General features: G+C 45.9%; 1 long non-coding RNA gene across 4 annotated transcripts; it reads right to left on the minus strand.

Moving 5' to 3' along the window:
- Nucleotides 1–367: 367 nt before the first annotated feature.
- LOC127346002 (uncharacterized) lies at nt 368–4,091 on the minus strand. Of its 4 annotated transcripts, none has more exons than XR_011756380.1 (6): nt 3,158–4,091; nt 2,922–3,071; nt 2,604–2,670; nt 2,252–2,525; nt 2,013–2,090; nt 368–1,917 (listed from the first exon to the last, which is right to left on the minus strand). It is a non-coding gene; the product is annotated as an uncharacterized lncRNA (long non-coding RNA). The 4 variants fall into 4 exon arrangements; XR_011756381.1 differs by having other exon boundaries at nt 368–745; nt 1,140–1,917; nt 2,013–2,525; XR_011756379.1 differs by having other exon boundaries at nt 2,013–2,525.
- Nucleotides 4,092–6,645: the final 2,554 nt, after the last annotated feature.

A 6,645-nucleotide genomic window follows, 5' to 3' on the forward strand; every position in this document is an offset into this window, starting at 1 on the left:
TACTCTCCGTATAGGGTGGACTTCTCTATAGCTGGTGGGAGGAGGCGGCATGGAACAAAATGTAAATTAACAAGAACTGGATCTACAATTCATAAGGAAAAAGACATGAAGAAAAGAAAAGGATCTGGATCCAAGAACAAAAACAAAAGGTTTTGACATATCTATCTTCATTCTCTCCTTTTGTACCTCTCCTCTTCCTTACTTACTTGAACTGATTTACTTCATTGTTAACACATTTGGAAGATAAGCATGCAGTGTTAATTTGGGAGATATATGTGAATATAATTTACTGATCTAGTTAGTTATCAGTAAAAGAAGAACAGAGATATAATAAATTGATCTAGCTAGCTAGTTACAATAAAGGAAGAACAGAGAGTTGCATTTTCTACATACAAATGGTTTGGGCAATTGCCATTGAACAATCTTTCAAAATGGCATCAATCTGTAAGAGGTGAATTGAGCAAAAGTGTTCCAACAATATTTTTTTACTACATCTAGAACTACACTGCCATTTTGAAGGTGAAAAAAAGAAATCACTTGGCTGTAAAAGTTCAGAGTTATACATTCCGCTCGGATGTATTACCACAGTAGAACAAAGAAAAATCACCCTTTAGTTAGTCTGACCGACTTGGCATAAGCAAAAATGAACTTTGAAGTGTGCAAGGAGGTCGTCTTACATCACCAATATTAAGAGCCACTAAAACGATAGCAAGAAGGTCCATAACAATAATTTGCATTGGTTGACCTGAAATTACAAAACATGCAATTCAGTGAACATGTCGGGAAACCTGGTCGCTACTATATTGTTAATTCATACTACTCCACTACAGGCAATTCTGATTCGCTAATATTCTGGCTAAAAAAAATATTAAAAAAATTGTGATATATCACATGGCATAATTACACTTCCTAGGTACTCTTGGATTAAAAAGTATTTGTTATGATTAATCTCTATTTTTTATAAACCTGCAATTGAAATTTCCCAACAGTTAATTCGAATATCTTTTCATGAGCATCTTTCCAACATATAAATTTCTTACAATCATGCTGAATAATATTTTGCAAGTTGAACCTAAAATATTGTGAGAAGAATACATAATGCAATTACATTTGGGAACAATTCATCTGAAGAACCTTACCTTTCAACAAATTAATCAATTCAGCAGACCATGGCAATTGAAAGTGTACGTTTGCGCATTTCTCACTTCTCTTTTCTTTCTTCACTTTGGACATATTGAACTGGTAGGAAAATCCCTCACCCTGGAATTGGTCGGACATAAATAGAGGTGCATCTTGAACTTCAACTTCGGGCATGAACAATAATTGGAATTAGTAGTTGTTCATGGCTAGCTAGGCAATGTGGCGGTAGAACCAGCAACTGTCATGTTCACGCCTTAGAAGGATCTGGATCATATGCCTTTCCTCTTTATAGTTTATTCTTTTGTTTCTTTCATACTTCCCTTTGGAAGATTAATTACATTAGCACATAGAAAAGTTAGCAGAACCATATTACTTTAATTAGCATATCAGTTTAGCTAGTTGTTGACTTGTTGTGCGCACTGTCTCCGATTACACCACCGGACAGAGCGACTGGTACGGTTGCACGCATGGAAGCCATGGGCGATAGCAGCCGAAGCCAGCAAACAATGTCCAAGCTACCACAATTTGGGAAAGAAAGGTGTAGTGTGTACTCACCCCAATTCATGTGCACACACGCATGGAAGCCATGGACAAAAGCTGCCGAAACCAGCAAACAACGTTCAAGCAAGCACAATTTGAGAAAGAAAGACGCACTGTGTACTCACCCAAATCCATGTGTACATTGTATCTGAAAGAAGACTTACACGGCAACATTCAAGCATGTTCTCCCTCCTGAGAAATTTTCTCATTTCTTCTCACTGGGCTTCAAGCATGCTCCTGCGTAACATCTCAATACATATCAGGCAACTCCAGTGCAGCATCCATGCATAGTAGTGGAGAACATTGGGAAGAAAGATGGTATGCTTCCTGACCATACCGTTAGCTCCAACGAATTCAGTCTTGTCTTGATCTAGTTGATGATATGGTCCCTTAGGTGTGTATAACTTTACCTGGAGAGGCTTTATAGATTAATAATAATGTGATCACTTCATATTTAAAAATGCAGATATTTCTTACAGTGAGATAATGTGGTCATTTTGCAGTTGAAACGTTACGATTGGTTGTATAACTTAAAGGTGGATCTGAAAATGATCCAGGGGAAAGACTAAACTGGGCAATGGGCTCTGGCTGACTTAGAGCATGTGGATGTATGGAGCTCGATGATGCCGATTCTGTTGATGGGCGTAAATAGCGTACAAAACCACCGTATGACCATTAGCTTGTTAGCAACTTATGCTTATTAAATTTCATTGTGTTCGTTTTGCTGATATAAACTGCTATGTAGGTGGTTGCCATACCAGAGTAGGACGACGCAAGTAACATCCAAGAATTGAGTTCTGAATAACTTGCCAGTTTCCTGAATGCCCACCGACACAATATGCAGCCTGGAAATACATTGCTCAAGAATTAATTTTAGGAGTACAAATATGACAGTAGCTATTAAAATTTTAAAAACAGTATACCTGCAGTGCAGAATCATGTCTGAGATTTTCATGTGTTTATCATCCTGAAGTCCATAAGCCATAAAGCCTGTCATATTTCAAAAGGTTGTGCCAGTTAGACATAAACATGTTCTGAGGCTAACAGTGAATGCATCCAAGGTAACACTTGTTATCAATGTCGAATGTACACGCATGAGTAATGTTCATCTATGAAGCAGAGCTGCTTCTCATGTGCCATTTTCGTAGGACAGATTTTCTCAAGCAATTTTATCAAAGCTCTGAACAAAGTATCATGAAGCCCCAACAGGAAGGCCATCAAGGAAAAAAAAATCACCTCACCTCAAGTAAGCGCGAAGGTGGCGCGGAAAAAAGCAGCCCACCCCGGAGCAGGGGATCTGCACCACCTTTGTCGTCCAACGACAAGAGGCCTAACCGTCCTACAATACTCCGTCTCCAGGGCTGTCCGGCTCGATAGCGGAGGACGCCAACCTAAAGGAGACAATTCAACAGGGGCCAAACAACACACCGATCATAAGCTGAATGTAGAAAAACAGAATTCACGCAGAAGGGCTTACCCTCAAGATGGCCACGCGAAGAAAATATTGATGAAGATGCAAGACAAAGAAGATGAACGGAGGGCATGAATCAGGGCCTGATCTACAGTCTACAGTCTACACCGAGGAGATCGGAGGAGAAAATAAAAGCAGATATGTGGAGAAGCAAAGTGAGTAGGCAGCGGGACTGCTGCCGTCCAGGGCTGCCATCCATGTGAGGTAATTACGGCGGGGAAGCCGCGGCAGGGGATTCTGTCCCCGGCGTCCGGGAGCAGCCGACTCAGTCCACGACAGCCTCGCGGCGGGGAGAATTGGGACTGAAAAAGGTGGGGTTGGGCGGCCGCTCGAGGGAGTAGGAGGCCCGTGAAGGGCCGCTCGAGGGAGGAGGAGGTCCATGAAGATGGAGCTAAACCATCAGCTCATGGCCATGGAGGCCAATGGCCGGCCTCGCGAAACCCTCCGGCACGCAGACTGTGGCACTCCTCGGCCTCCATCCCTCCGCGTCACGGGCTGGCGGCGCATCGGCCCGTTCCCGTGGAAGACGGCCGCCGGCGAAGACTCCGCGCACGAACCTCCACATCAGCATCGAAAACGTCGGCGAGGGCTCTCGGTGTTCCCCACAGCTAGTCAACCTCCACATCTGGGGAAATCGGGACGGGGAGGAGACCAGGGCAGGAGGCTTGGGAATGGGGCAAGAGACATGGCATAGTGGGATACACGAGGACGGCCGTGTAGGCTCCGGCAATGTTTCGGGTGGGAGAGAAGGGCGCTCTGAGGCCTCCGCGCCGCCATCTGCTCGCAATGGAGATATGTACGCGGGGCTTCTCCACTGCGCTGCTGGCTTGTCCCGTCGACGGAGGTCCTACTCGCCGCCATCTGCTGGCTTGCCAAGCGTCGGCCCTGGTGGACGATGGCGTCGACGGTGCCTAGAAAGAGAACAGATGGGAGAGATGGGGGCGAGAGAATGAACCAGATGCAATTAAGCGGTGATCGTGGAACCATGGGCGCCGCTTTGACCGCACTGGCTAGGCTGCTACACGCACACAGAAAAAAAATCAAACGCACATGAAGGGGTACCACACAGAATCCAAGCGCCTCTTAAAATTTGTAGGAAGCACCCAAAGTGCACACATTTCAAACCCAGCAGAAATCTAAAATATAAAGTGCAAACGTGTCAGCTCCACATTAATTCTCAGCATACCTCAAAATTCTTACAAAAAAGATGTTTGTTCCCAAATAATATAGTAGTTATCTACATTCGAATACACACACACATGCAGAAGACAGAGAGAAGTCAAGTGACACAACAATTTCATAAATTTCCAACTAAACTTACATGGAAATAAAAGTGAACACATACTGGAACATCTTTTGTTCTTTTAGAAGTGTATTCATCCACAGTAGCAAACAAATCACAACCAACAGATGAACACCAATCCAAGTTATTTATGTTTTTATAGTCACCCAGATCCCTTAAAAGAACTTGTCTTTCGTGTTGCACCTTTGCACGTAGTTAGATATATACCGAGCAATCCCATCATTAACCAGATACAATATCATAGGCGGTTATTTATTTATACTAAGCTTTTTTACCTCCTTGGAACTCATTTGGTACATAAAACTTAATCAATGCATGATTCTATTGCACAGTGCAAAATTAAGATGCATTATTTGGTTATACAATTCTAACTTCCACCATGTAGAATACAACTCATTACGTTAAAATCACATTTCACAAGTACAATATTATTTTGTTGTTATCTTTGCGAGACACGAAAAAAAATCTCGATAAGCTAAGTTTCTTCATATTTGAGAGAAATAGAACAGAAGGAAATTTCGTGCCAACTTGGCTTCATTTTGACCCTTAGATGAAATGTAGGAAATTATATATGCCGTTGTCCATATTATGAACGTATAAGTTATATTGTAAAAGAGCTCCAAAGCTGCAGTCTAATAAATATATTGGTAGGGATTTCTAGAGTGCATGATTATCATATTGAGGAGAAATATTCTGGAGTTTGTAAGATGTGTGCTATAGACGTATTAAGTCATTACATTGGCATTGCTTAGAGCATGTCTAGCAGGCCCCTCAAAACGCGCGCAACCCGTATAATTCCGGCGGGATAGGGGGTGAGGGTGAAATGGGCCGTCTAGCAGGTTATTCGGGCCGGCCCGTATCGGCAGAATACGGGGCTCATCAAACCCACCCCGCCGCCCCCTACAAATACCGGGTGAAGGTGCGAGTGGGGGTCCAACCCCTCACTCGCAACCCTAGCCCCACCGTGCGCCGCCGCCTCCCCGCACCCACTCCGGCGAGCAATTCACACACGCACGCAGCCGCATTTGCACCGTCGCCGGCCATGAGCGCACAACGGAGGAGTAGCGTCTCGCCCGCCGCCGGATCGAAGCGATCCCGCGTGCCGACCACGACGGAGGAGGCGTGGCCTTGCCACTACAAGTTCTCCACCGCCGGGAGTCGGCGTGCGGCGTGCAAGTACGCCGGCTCCGACTGGGTGCCGCCGACGCTCCGGGACTTCGCGGAGGGCGGCCGCTACCACAAGGTCGACCCGCCACTGAAACCGATGAGCGGTGGCGATTTCGACAAGTGGCGGAGCGCGTGGGAGCATGAGCGCGCGTGGAAGGCCGCATGGGAGGGTAGCTCCAGTGGCGGAGAGCCGCGAGCCGGCGACGAGGAAGAGGAGGCGGATGAGGGGGAGGACCCCCCTCTTCTTGGAGGCGGTGGCGATTTCGACAAGTGGCGGAGTGCGTGGGAGCATGAGCGCGCGTGGAAGGCCGCATGGGAGGGTAGCTCCAGTGGCGGAGCGCCGCGAGCCGGCGACGAGGAAGAGGAGGCGGATGAGGGGGAGGACCCCCCTCTTCTTGGAGGCGGTGGCCGCGTCCAAGAAGGAGGCCGCCGACAAGGCTCGGGCGGAGGCGGCAGGCCATCGCCGCTGTCGAGGAGATGAAGGCTCGGGAGGCCACCGCCACTGCCAAAATCGTCATCCTCGATGACTAGGTGGCATTGTAGAAGTCGCGATCCAGTAGGATCACGCAATTTTGTATATCCCTATCTATGATCAATGCGAAGAACTATCTATGAATTCTCCCGGGTTTTCCAATTTTTAAAAATACGGGGTGAAATAAGGGGTCTGTTAGACGGAGTGGTTCGTGCGTGACAATTTTTTTGATACAGGGCATGTACTCGCTCGATACGGGACGAGCAAATAAGGGGTCTGTTAGACATGCTCTTATTAGTTTTTTCATGGAATAGTACGTCTTTCTTGTTCCTTTTTCAACAATCTAGTGACATCATTTTTTTGAGTGAAATGCATCTACCGTCCTTGAACTTGTTGTTCTAGCCTAAAACAGTCCTCGAACTAAAAAAAAAAAGTTTGCCCAAACAGTCCCTAATCTCGCTTGGTATGTCCATATACGGTCCAAAGTAGGATTCACCACCCGTCTTTTGACGACGTGGCAACGATGGCGTCGTTCCCCACTGTTAGAAATTC

Source organism: Lolium perenne, chromosome 3 (assembly GCF_019359855.2).
Source record: "Lolium perenne isolate Kyuss_39 chromosome 3, Kyuss_2.0, whole genome shotgun sequence".
In the NCBI taxonomy this organism is placed as follows: Eukaryota; Viridiplantae; Streptophyta; class Magnoliopsida; order Poales; family Poaceae; genus Lolium; species Lolium perenne.